Genomic DNA, 13,912 nt, shown 5'->3' with positions numbered 1-13,912 from the left:
ACACTTAACACACAAACCAAGAGAGTGTGTGTGTGTTTTATGACCTATCAGGACACAAATATTTATAATGTCATGGGTTTACACATGTATTACAAAGACATGGTGAATTACAAGGACATTGCCGATGTCTTCATTTCTCTTAAACCATATACATCATACAGAAGGAGTTCATTCATGAAGCAAAACTGCAGAGTTCCCTGTAAGGACTTGGGTTAGGTGTAGGGTCAGATTAGGGCAATAGAAAACACAGTTTGTGCAGTATGAGAACAATGGAACCCTATGGAATGTCCTCACAATTCTCTGTGTTTGATATTTATGTTTGAAATTTAGATTATAAGGTGAAGTTTTTTTTCCCTCTCCGCTGTTGCCACTGCCTCGAATGGTTCAGGATTGGTAGAGCTACGCATCGATGAATTGGCTTTTCAGTGTTTGAACTCTCAGTAATGATTAAATCACACTGAACTGAGCTAAACTGAACTGAACTGAACTTAAACACTAAAACCTGAACCACACTGTTCCAGTTACTGAACCACACTGTTCCAGTTACTATGACCATTTATGTGAAGCTGCTTTGACACAATCTACATTGTAAAAGCGCTATACAAATAAAGCTGAATTGAATTGAATTGAATTAAATGTTATCAGAAATAAAATTCATATTACATTTGAACTGAAACACATACTGAGAATTTCCCAATAGCCTCTTAATTTGTATTCTTTTCAAATATTTCCCTAGTTATGTTTAACAAATGCCATATTTCTTTAGTTTGCCTAGAATAAAAGTTAAAAGTACTTTTATTAAATATATATATATATATATATATATATATATATATATATATATATATATATATATATATATATATATATATATATAAACTAGGTTTAATTTTAATATTATTAGCCCCCTTTTGGGGTTAGACCAACCCAGGCTCATTCTGAAATTGTAGCCCTTTATACATTCCTGGAGAGCGCCAAATACGTCCTGGGAGGTACAGTACTTTTTTTTTTTTTTTTTTTTTGCAAATCCACCAGAGGCCTCTGTGTACGCTTTTTAAGATCTCAAATTTCTCTCATGAGTGCCATTAATGCCTGCTCTTCTCACGTAAATCCACTAGAGGTCGCTGTCGACTGACTGAATGACTGACCGACCGACCGACCGATACCTCCATCTCCACCCTTCCCTAAACCCAACTGATAGTGTTTTTAAAAGCACCAATTGACCCACCCACCGCTTCCCTAAACCCAACCGATAGTGTTTTCAAAAGCACTGATTTACCCGCCCACCTCCTTGCCTAAACTCAACCAGTAGTGTTTTTAAAAGCACTCATTGACCTGCCCACCTCCTTCCCTAAAATCAACCGATAGTGTTTTTAAAAGCACTCATTGACCTGCCCACCTCCTTCCCTAAAATCAACCGATAGTGTTTTTAAAAGTACCAATTGACCCACCCACCGCGTCACTAAACCCAACCGATAGTGTTTTCAAAAGCACTGATTGACCCGTCCACCTCCTTCCCTAAACTCAACCAAAAGTGTTTTTAAAAGCACCAATCGACCCACCCACCGCGTCCCTAAACCCAACCGATAGTGTTTTCAAAAGCACTGACTGACCTGCCAACTTCCTTCCCTAAAATCAACCGATAGTCTTTTTAAAAGCACTGATTGACCCGCCCACCTCCTTCCTTAAACTTAACCAATAGTGTTTTTAAAAGCAGCAAAAAAAAAAAGAAAAGCCCTCCCAGCAGCCAGATTTTTACCACATTTACAGATTTTACCACTTTCTCACCCTGCTGTTTGCTTGTTTATTTTATTTCTCGGTTTCTGTTTTTGTCCTACCAGCTTTCTAGAACCATTCTTCGCCGGACTTGAACCCCGCTCCACGTCACAAGTCCCCCAAAGTCCGCGAATTAGACGAAGCAAGCCACTGGACAAACTATTAACAGCGGAAAAGCCATGCACAAAGAGTGGTAGGCAGGAAAAGGAACGCCATCATACCACCCCGTATTGTTCATTTTGATAACTAAATGCATTCATACGGTTCTCTGGCTACATATTTTGCAATCTCCAGATATGTGTAAAGGGGTACGTTTTCAGAATGAGCCTATGTTGCAACTAACCGCTGTTGTTCAATTACTTGCCTTATTAACCTAGTTAATTATCCTAGTATTGTGGAAAATAACTGGTAAAGTATTATGTGCTGTCATAATGGCTAAAATATTTTATTAGAAATTAGTTAGTAAAACTTATGTTTAAAAAAAATTCAAAAAATCCTCTTACTGTTAAACAGGACTTGGGAAATATTCATATAAAGTACAGTAGGGCTAATAGTATTTTGTATGTATGTTAATGTGTATATTAAGTATGTAACTTTTTATATATAGAACTAAGTATAATAACCTTGGATAATTAAACAGTAATTGGCTATTTACATGACCCAGATATCTGTTTATGTCCCTAGATGTACAATTGCACAATTCGCAGTGAAGTTTGACTTATTTATTTTTGGTCTGGTACAGATAAGTCTGTATTTGTCAAGAACAGCCTTCACGCTGATCGCGCATCAGGCAGAAATATCCACTCCAGAATCACATGACAAAGCACAAACACAAAGCCTTCGCTTGTTTACAGTCCAGTCTCTCTGGCTTATAACACAGAGACGTGCGTACAGTTAAAGTATTTTCTTCCAATTTCTGCCTAATGGAAATCAACACATTTCTAAAAATGATAGTTTTAATATTTCATTTCTAATAACTGATTTATTTTATCTTTGTCATGATGACAGTAAATAATATTTGACTTGATATTTTTCAAGACACTTCTATACAGCTTAAAGTGACATCTAAAGCCTTAACTAGGTTAATTAGGCAAGTTAGGGTAATTAGGTAAGTCATTGAATAACAATGGTTTGTTCTGTAAACAATTTTTCAAAAAATATTGATTAGGAAGGCTAATAATTTTGACCTTGAAATGTCTTTGAAAACACTAAAAATAGCTTTTATTCTTGCTGAAACAAAACAAATACAATTTTCTCCAGAGGAAAAAAAAATCATAGGAAGTACTGTAAAAAGTTTTTGAAGTTTTTAACTCACTTTTTATGAAATAAAGTCAACTAATCTCTTTAAGCAGGGCGCACTCCAGAAGCGCCGCTCGGCAGCGCGCCGCGCAGCGCCACGCAGCGCCATGCATTTTAGAATTCTAAACATAGGTTTCTATCAGGATACACACACCGGCGCCGCAAGTCGGCGGCTGTCGGCGGCGCCCGGCCACGGCTCAGGACGCAGTTCATTTTTCAGCCGTGCCACAGAGCGCCATCTGATTAGTTTCATGTTAAATATCATTCGAATGTGCGCGTCTGGTGTGTGATACTTTAAACTGTCATGTGCGCGCCGTGTCGCGGCACCGATCGGCGCTTCTGGTGTGCGACCTGCTTTAGAATTGAATTTTTAACTTACTTTTGTAAACTGTAAAATAGTCAACTAATCACTTTAAAAAGAAAGCTTTTAACTTAATTTTGTAAAATAGTCAACTAATCTTTTTAAAATAGAAGTTTCAACTCACTTTTGTAAAATAAAGTCAACGAAAAAGTTTTTAACTCACTTGTAAAATAGTCAACTATTTTACAAGTACTAACAACTACTAACATTTTACGATGGAAGCTTTTAACTTACTTATCTAAAATAGTCAACTAATCGCTTTAAAATAAAAGATTTGTAATCACCTATGCAAAATAAAGTTAACTAATCGCTTTAAAAGAAATGAGTTCACGTACTTTTGTAAAATAGTCAACTAATCGCTTTAAAATCAATTTTTTACTCACTTTTATAAAAGTCAACTGATCATTTTAAAAATAAGTTTTTAACTCACTTTTTTTTACTAAATCGACTAAAAAGCAATGAGTTTACTCACTTTTATAAAATAAAGTTAACTAATCACTTTAAAATCTAAGTTTTTAACTCACTTTTGTAAAATAGTCAACTAATCACTTTAAAATCAAACTTTTTAAGTCACTTTGTAAAATAGTCAACTAATCGCTTTAAAATCAAACTTTTTAACTCACCTTTGTAAATAAAGTCAACTAATCGCTTTAAAAGCAACGATTTAACTTTTTAAGGTTAAAGTCAACTTATCCCTTAAATACAGCAGGTTTACGAACCTTTTTAATGTGAAATCAAAAACTTTAATAATAATAATTTTAAAAATAATTTTAAAAGCATAATTTTTGCTCACCTTTTAAAGTAAACTGAGTTACTTTTTACGGTGTGTAGTAACTACAAAATCTTACAATTATTCTCAGAGCGCTGTGTGACAGTAAAGTTACATACCTGTCAATCCAGTTGTTAACATTACAATCTGAAGGAATTAATCAGATGCAATGACGTACGTTAATAAGTCACATACTCAAACAAACTTCTATAGAATCTAAGTAACTTTTATAAAACAGCTAGATTGGCATAAAATACAATCTCTCTCTTACAAATCAAATCAAATTTATTGGTATCATGTTTATTGGCATGATGTACTTGACATTCTCTCTCTCGCTTATCCTTCCTCTCTCTCTCTGTCTCTCTCTGTTTCTCTCTCTCTCTCTCTTCATGATGAGTCAGATTATTTTGTTTGTTTGTTCATTGTGTCATATTTTGTTTCCTAAATGCTTGAAATGTTTTCACAACTCGGAAGAAGGAACTGTGGTGTTTAATCCAGTAAACGCTTCTCCCTTTCATTTGTAATGTAGGTGTGACTTTACCTGTAATCGATGGGGAGATTTTTTACAGTAATGCAAAAGAAAAGGAGTTTCTTGTAAGGAAAAGCTTTGCTGCAGAGAAATGTTTAAGCTGAAAAGCATGCCACAAACAATGAGACAAACCTGGAAGCGTCTTGATGAACCTGCTGCAACAAACTGTGCACTCTGAACCATGCAGGGTTGTTGTTTTAACCCAACTGTTAAACTGCTAAAAATTGTATTATTATTATTATTATTATTATTATTATTATTATTATTATTATTAATCCTGCTATTATTGCATGATAATCATTTATAATTGGCATTTGTTTAATGGGCAAAAAACTAAATATTATTAAAAGGTATATAAGTGTGTATTAATACTATTTTTTTTCCCTTTTTTTGCATAATTCACCTAAAAATGAACATTTGTTGTAATTTTACATTTTGAGAGTAGCATGAGCATTAAGTTATAATCCAGATTTTATTTTATTTTGTTTTGCTTTAGATACCTTTTTTTGTTTTGTTTTGTTTTGTTTTGTTTTGTTTTAGGGCAATGCAGTGGCGCAGTAGTGCTTTTGCCTCAGATCAAGAAGGTTGCTGGTTCGGCTGGGTCAGTTGCCTTTTCTGTGTACAGCTTGGATGTTCTACTTGCGTTAGCTCCAGTTTCCCCCACAGTCCAAAGACACGTGGTACAGGTGAATTGGGTAGGCTAAATTGTTCATAGTGTATGAGTGTGAATGAGTGTGTATAGATGTTTCCCAGAGATGGGTTGCAGCTGGAAGGGCATCCACTGCATAAAACATGTGCTGGATAAGTTGGCGGTTCCTTCCGCTATGGTGACCCCGGATTAATAAAGGGACTAAGCTGAAAAGAAAATGAATGTTTTGTTTTATTTTATTTTATGTTTGTTTTATTTTGTTTTTGTTTTATTTTAGTTTATTTTTTTGTTTTTTTATTTTGTTTTACTGTATTTTATTTATTTTTTATTTTATTTTTGTTTGTTTGATTTTTGTTTTTTGTTTTGTTTTGTTCGGTTCTGTTTTTATTTTATTTTGTTTTATTTTATTTTTATTTTATTTTTATTTTTTTATTATATTTTGTTTTATTTCGCTTTGTTTTTATTTTATGTTTGTTTTGTTTTGTGTTTGTTTTGTTTTATTTAGTTTATTTTGTTTTATTTTAATTTAGTTTTTGTTTTTTTGTTTTGTTTTTATTTTGTTTGTTTTATTTTAGTTTTATTTTATTTTATTTACTTTATTTTATTTTTGTTTTATTTTATTTTTGCTTTTGTTTTTTATTATGTTCTTTTCTGTTCTGTTGTGTTTTTATTTAATTTTTTGTTTTATTTTATTTTATTTTGTTTTGTTTTATTTTGCTTTGTTTTTATTTTATGTTTGTTTTGTTTTATTTAGTTTATTGTGTTTTATTTTATTTTTTTGTTTTTGTTTTATTTTATTTTGGTTTATGTTACTTTTTTGCTTTTTTTTCTTTGTTTTGTTTTTATTTTTTGTTTGTTTTAGTTTTAGTTTATTTTTTGTTTTGTTTTATTTTACTTTATTTTGTTTTATTTCATTTAATTTTGTTTTGGTTTATTTAGTTTTGTTTTGTTTTATTTCACAATTAATTATTTATTTTTTGTATTTGTTTTAATATGCATAAAAAAGAATCTTGTTAAAAGTAGATATTTCTATTTTTATTATTATTATTATTATTATTATTAATAATATTATTTATTTATTCATTAATTCAGAATGAACCGCCAACTTATCCAGCGCATGTTTTACACAGCGGATGTCCTTCCAATCGCAACCTATCACTGGGAAACATCCATTCATACACATCTGTGTATAGTTTGCATGTGCTCCCCGTGTTGATGTGGGTTTCCTCTGTGTGCTCTGGTTTTCCTCAAGTCCAAACACATTCACTATAGGTGAATTCAATAAACTTAATTGTCCTTTGGGTATGTGTGTGAATGTGAGAGTGTATGGGTGTTTCTCAGTACTGGGCTGCAGCTGAAAGGCTGTCTGCTGTATAATGACATATGCTGGATAAGTTGGCAGTTCATTCCGCTGTGGCAACCCCTGATAAATCAAAGGACTAAGCCGAAGAAATATGAATGAAAGAGCTGTAGGATTAACTTTAAAAAACTAAAGGTTATGCAAAATAATGTTAAAAATGTTATGTTTCTCTAAAATAATGTTATACTGCAGAATGAATGGAGTAAATTAACAGCAAATGTTCTCTTTTTCGTCTGAACTATCCCTTTAGGAGTCTTTTTTCGTGTTATTTTAACATTTTATTGCTTTTAATGAAATTGTTGATCTGTTTATGACAGTCTTGATAAGTTTCTGTTCATACATTGGCAAATTAAAAAGCATGAAAGTGACATCAGAATCATAATGAAAACACACACATTAATAGGAATCAGGAAAGAAACTGCGAGTGTGAAGTACCTAAAAAGCCTGTATTTTCATCTCCATTTATTTTCCTCATCAGACTGTAAAGTCGGCTCATATTTCTATTGTCAGATGGTGAAAGATGATCGTAGGTTGGGGTTTAAATAAACAGATATTTTTCCTTTTTGTTTGTTTGGTGTCAAACGAAACCTAAAACAGGAACTGTTTAATTTGTTTGATATTTAATTTATTAAAAAAACAATTTCCCAGAGATGGGTTGCAGCTGGAAGGGCATCCGCCGCATAAAAATGGTTTGGATGAGTTGGCGATGAAAATGAATGAATGAATTTAAAAAAAAAAACTAAAGTAACCTAATTATCATAAATGCATTATTCACCTTCTTAAGGTTTCTTATTTGCATTTTTTAATACTCTTCTATATATATTTATTTGAAAGATATATTTCATGCTCATCATATATATATATATATATATATATATATATATATATATATATATATATATATATATATATATATATATATATATATATATATATATATATAGGGTGGGCCATTTCTATGGATATACCTTAATAAATGGGAATGGTTGGTGATATTAATGTCCTGTTTGTCGCACATTAGTATATGTGAGGGGGCAAACTTTTCAAGATGGGTGGGGACCATGGTGGCTGTTTTGAAATCGGCCATCTTGAATCCAACTTTTGTTTTTTTCAATAGGAAGAGGGTCATTTGACACATCAAACTGATTAGAAATATCACAAGAAAAACAATGGTGTGCTTGGTTTTAACGTAACTTTATTCTTTCATGAGTTATTTACAAGTTTCCGACCACTTATAAAATGTGTTCAATGTGCTGCCCATTGTGTTGGATTGTCAATGAAACCCTCTTCTCCCACTCTTCACACACTGATAGCAACACTGCCGGAGAAATGCCAGCACAGGCTTTGTAGTTTCAGGTACTGCACATTTGTGTGTGTTTGTATGTATATATATATATATATATATATATATATATATATATATATATATATATATATATATATATATATATATATATATATATATATATATATATATATATATATATATATTATTACAATTTAAAGTATCAGTTTTATCGTATATATATTTTAAAATGTAATTTATTCCTGTGATTTAAAGTTTTTTATTTTTTTTTTGCATCCATTATTGCAGTCTTTAGTGTCACATGATCCACCCGAAATTACTGTTATATGATGATTTGATGATTTGATGATCAAGCAACTTGTCTTTCAGAAAATGTTTTACTGTTGCTTTTGATCAGTCATTACCAATCCAGGCTCATTCTGAAAATGTACCCCTATATACATTTATAGAGATCTTGAAATATATCCCAGGAGCTACGTTTTTTTTTTTTTTTTGTTATCGCAAATCCACCAGAGGCATCTACGTACGCTTTTTCACATCTCAAATTTCTTTTACGAGTGCCATTCGCGCCTGTTGTTCTTACGTAAATATACCACAGGACACTGTCGACTAACTGACTAACTCCTCCTTCCCTAAACCCTACCGACAGTGTTTTTAAAAGCATTGCAAAAAAAGAAAAGCTTTCATTTTTACCACGTTTTCAGATCTTACCATATTCTCATCCTGTTATTTACTTGTTTATTTTATTTTTTGGCTTCTGCTTTTGTTTTACAGCTTTCTGGAATCGTTATTCACTGGACTCGCAGTCAACTTCTCTGTGCATCACAAGTCCGCTGATGTAAGCTGTCCATATGGAGGTAAGCAGTCAGCTGTTATACGTAAAACGGAATGCCGTCATACCACCACCTATCGTTCATTCTAACAACGAAATGCTGCCATATGTAGCTCTAGCTACATAATTCGTGATCTCCAGAAGTGTATAAAGGGTGTTTTCACAATGAGCCTGGGTTAATTATTACTTTAAATAAATACATATATATTTTTTTTTATTAAAAATTACATTTTTATAAATGTATTTCAAATTATTTTTATTTTTATTATGGCATAATGTAGGAACTATTTAAGATTACCTTTTTAAAATTATCATTTTTTAGTCATTTCAACTTACATCAGTCAAACAAAAAAATAGTACGTTAAAGGAAAACTCCATATTTTTTGGAAAACGTTTATTTTAAAGCTCCCCTAGAGTTAAACAATTGAGGTTTATCATTTTTTAATCCATTCAACAGTCTGGTGGGAGAACTTTTTAGCTTAGCTTAGCATAGATCATTGAGTTGGATTAGACCATTAGCATCTCAACAAAAATGACCAAATATTTTGGCTAATTTCGCTATTTAAACATTGCCACTTCTTTAGCTACTTACTAAGACTGACAGGAAATGAAATATAATCAATTCTATGTATATAATTTGACTAATATATACAATATATGCACAACTGCTCAGTGGTTAGCACTGAGGTAGCAAGAAGGTCACTGGTTCGAGTCCCTGCTTTGTCAGTTGATATTTCTGTGTGGAGTTTGCATGTTCTCCCTGTGTTGCACTCTCAGAAAAAAAGGTACAAAATTGTACCTTTTAGGGTACAAATGGCCCGTCACTGGGGTGGTACCCTTAAGGGTACAAATTTGTACCTCTATTTAAAGGTACAAAATTGTACCTTCTACATTTGTACCCTTTAAGGGACAATTTTGTACCCCCACCGAAGGTACAAAAATGTACCTTTTTATATTATATAGCATTTTCAGGGTACTGACCCAGGCATTTTGATCCTTTGGTGACTGCATGCACAAATAAATAAATAAAATATTTTGGTTCGCAGATGTCCATTTTTATTTATTAATGTAGAAATATTTCATTACAACTCACAACTGAATGTGTCAAGAAATAAAATTACACAGTAAGTATAAAGCAGACATGTAAAACAGTAAAAAGAACAATTTAGATAACAAATAAAAATTGTTCACTCACTGTACAGTAAATAATCTACCCTTAATACAAAGACCACAAGAATACTGTTTAAGATTTATAAACACATTACACAGGCTACATCAAGTACTGCACTTTATAAAGTCCAAAGTGTTTGTCTTTAGTCAGAATACTCGGTCATAATAAATAATTTGTCATCAACATTTTCTCTGAATTTCAGAATGAAGGCAATGTTTCTCTATAAATTGCTTCAACAGTGCAGAAAACCAAATACATCAGTAGCCTCTTACTCAACATCAGTAGATTACTCCTCATCATCCTCAAGTGGAGTTGTAATTTGTTGTAACACAATATGTGTTTATGCTTTTGATAAACATGACATGTAAAGCACTCATAACTGGAAAATGTTCTTTGATAGTCATTAGGACCACAAGTTATTTAAAAATTTGCTTTATGCATGAATGAGAGCAGTGTGCTGGATTAACTTGATTGTGATTATCCCAAGAGCATGTAGAGAAACAAAAAACAAGGTTGATCACTCTGGTAACTGGAGTAGATCGAGGCTTGTCACCGTCCACCGTTCATTCAAAACATTCCACTGCAGAAACATCAAGGTGTTCTTCTAATAAGATGGATATGTCAAAAATGTATATTCATCCACATCATTAGCCCGGCCAATCGCAATCCCATCAACTCTAAAGACTGCCGTGACTTGTCTTGTTAACACAGTTGTCCAGTCGGGGGGGCCTCCTCCTGTACTTGAACTGTTGGATGTGGTGAAGATGATTCACTGTAAATGACAAAGCAATAATTACATTAATATCAGTCACTCTATCACTGATGAAGAGAAAATCAACATGCATAGAAAGTAAAATAATTAATATTCACTGATTTAAAAAAAAAAGTATCACAGATTAAAAGACTAATATAAATTTCATTCATTCATTCAATTTCTTTTTGGCTTAGTCCCTTTATTAATCTGGGGTCGCCACAGTGGAATGAACCACCAACTTATCCAGCATATGTTTTATGCTGCAGATGCCCTTCTAGCTGCAACCCAGTATTGCGAAACATCCAGACACACTTATTCACACACACATTTATACACTACAGACAATTAAGCTTACCAAATTCAGCTATAGCGCATGTCTTTGGACTTGTGGGGAAACCGGAGCACTTGGAGGAAACCCTCACGAACACTGGAAGAATATGCAAACTCCTCACACAAATGCCAACTGACCCAGCCGAGACTCGAACCAGCGACCTTCTTGCTGTAAGGTGACAGCACTACCCACTGCGTCATCCTAATATAAAGAATATCAAGCATTATAAAATGCATTTATCACAGCATATACTAAACAGAAAACAACATGCGCACCGGAGCACAGCAAAATGTTGAAGTGTCTCGCTTAACAAGGCTGGCAACATGAGAAGTGCTGCTGTAAAATCAATTCCTGGAACACAAGATGTGGCATACAAACAAATATGAAGGAATCCATACAAAGCTAGAATTTAATAATATTAATCAAGTGGAGAAAGTTTAGAAAGAGTACCTTAGAGTCAGGTCCATAGTATTCTTCAGTTGATCTCTCATCTTTCGATGAAAACCTAGAAAATAATTTTAAACATGTGGGTGTACATTTATTGTTGTTTGTAAGTAAAAACCTACCAATTTAAAATAGTATGTAAGCCATTAAAACCATGGTATAGATAATGAGACATACTTACATCTTGTAACTGAGCCATGCTTTCATATGACATGCCTTCATTGGTCTGATGCTGTTAGGCTGCATTCTGTTGTTCAATCTTGTCCTGAAAGACAATTGGAAACTTCAAAAACTTCTGGAAAGCAATAAGATAAAGCAATAACTATTTACTTATTTTGAGATATTAATAAAATAGGTAAAATAGCTCAAGGTACCAGTTTCAGAACAGATGAGACAAATTATTACATTAAAGAACAAAGTATAACTTAAAACGTCGATTTATACAACGTGGTATGTTCATAATTCTACATTAACATAAGTATAACGTTAAATGATAGTAAAGCACCAACAATTCTGGACATGAGAGTTTGTGGACACTCCTCAACATTAATGTAACTTAGACACTGAAACGAAGATATGTACAAGCACAAGTTACACACGCCACGTTTGTAACTAGCCACGTTTACATAATCAGTCGCTTTGCCGGTGACAAAATTGTGATTTTTCTTCACAAAATGGCGGTGTAACTTATATAACCGTCTAAAATTACATTTCAGCGGTCAACCGTGGCTAGAAAATGACCTCAAAATATAAAACATTATCGACAATTACAAATTTCCAGTATTAATAACAAAAGGTTTTATATCAAGGTATATGAAGACTTTAGTCGCGCGAGCTCCGGGCCACACCGCACATTATACTCACGGCCCGATTCCGGTGCACGGATACGGCAGCGTCGACTCGCTTCTGCTGGCCCGAGTGTATTTTGCTATTTGGGTTGCGATTATATTCCGCCGTGGCAACACTTATTAATAAAGCAGTAACGTAACGTAACATATAAGGCGCGAATACGTAACGTAGGCAATAAAGGGAACTTTTACACCGAGAAAACTAACAGCATATAGTACTCACCGTCTATAACGTTATGTCCCTCGGTGACTTTGATATAATGACATTGTATTAACTTCTTTAATAAGCTGCAGACATCTTAGCAAACTCCATCCTGCAGGCCAGCCCGGAGCACTTAAAGCGGGGGAAAGCCGAGACCCGAGAGTCAGACAAAATCAACAGAACACGGCTTCACATGTAAAAATGAGACTGAAAATATATCTTAAATACATTCTTACCAGAAAAGTGTGGAATCCAAAATAGACTTTTCTTTGAAAAGCGTGCGAAGTTCTGTGTAAACAGCCAGCATACACTACCGACCGCCTCAGTAACAAACACTAAAGTACTATAAAGTCTCAACAAGCCAAATTCTTAAAGAGACAGCAACATCACTACCTGTATGAAGATGCTGTCACTCTGCATGGTTCTTATTCTACATCCCATAAACTATAGGGTCTTAAACAGTAAGCAAAGACCAGTATTTACGTTTTTAATGATTAAAATAACATTCAATTATAAATTAAATTATTAAAATTTTTGAGAAAAAAATGTAATTTAAATACATGAAAAAACATTTAATTATTAAAATATTTAATTCAAGCAATTTATTTATTTATTATATTTTTAAATTATGTATTTTAGTGTTAATGTTTAGTATTAATACATTTAAATTAGTGTTATATAATGTCTTGATCTTATCATGAGCTGAGGGTACAATTTTGTTCCTATAGGGAAACAAAATATATAATTGTACCTTTAAAGGTGCCAAATTGGTCCTTTACGGTACAATTTTGTATCCAAATGTGCTATAAAAGGTACAAAAATGTACCTTTCAAACCTAAATCTGGACATTTGTACCTTTATAGCCCATTTGGGTACAAAATTGTACCCTAAAGACCAATATGGGACCTTTAAAGGTACAATTTTATATTTTGTTCCCTCTAGGAACAAAATTGTACCCTCATTGTACCTTTTTTTCTGAGAGTGTGGTGTGGGTTTCCTCCAGGTACTCCAGTTTCCCCCACACTCCAAACATATGTGCTATTCATCTTATACTTCGAGTATGAGTGGGCGCAGCCATTTGAATCTTTTTGGCTGGAGACTTCTGCTCTCATTCACTTCCATTCATTTTTAGTTGTTAAAAACAGCTCGTTCTGTTGCTTGATGTTGCAACCTGATATTTTCTTAATATATTTTTCTTCACCTGTATAGTCATGTAAACACTTGTTTTTTTTATTAAAAATAAAAAAAGCTTAAAAATCACATGTACATCAGTATTCACAG

The 13,912-nt window shown here is 33.0% G+C and overlaps 1 long non-coding RNA gene across 1 annotated transcript; it reads right to left on the bottom strand.

Moving 5' to 3' along the window:
• Nucleotides 1-9,914: 9,914 nt before the first annotated feature.
• On the bottom strand, nucleotides 9,915-12,968 carry LOC141381131 (uncharacterized). The gene is made up of 7 exons (XR_015480429.1): nucleotides 12,868-12,968; nucleotides 12,653-12,763; nucleotides 11,763-11,846; nucleotides 11,588-11,642; nucleotides 11,413-11,488; nucleotides 11,162-11,338; nucleotides 9,915-10,824 (listed from the first exon to the last, which is right to left on the bottom strand). It is a non-coding gene; the product is annotated as an uncharacterized LOC141381131 (long non-coding RNA).
• Nucleotides 12,969-13,912: the final 944 nt, after the last annotated feature.

Source organism: Danio rerio, chromosome 3, assembly GCF_052040795.2.
Source record: "Danio rerio strain M-AB ecotype USA chromosome 3, GRCz13ab, whole genome shotgun sequence".
NCBI lineage: Eukaryota > Metazoa > Chordata > Actinopteri > Cypriniformes > Danionidae > Danio > Danio rerio.
This window is presented reverse-complemented; position numbering and strand designations above follow the sequence as displayed.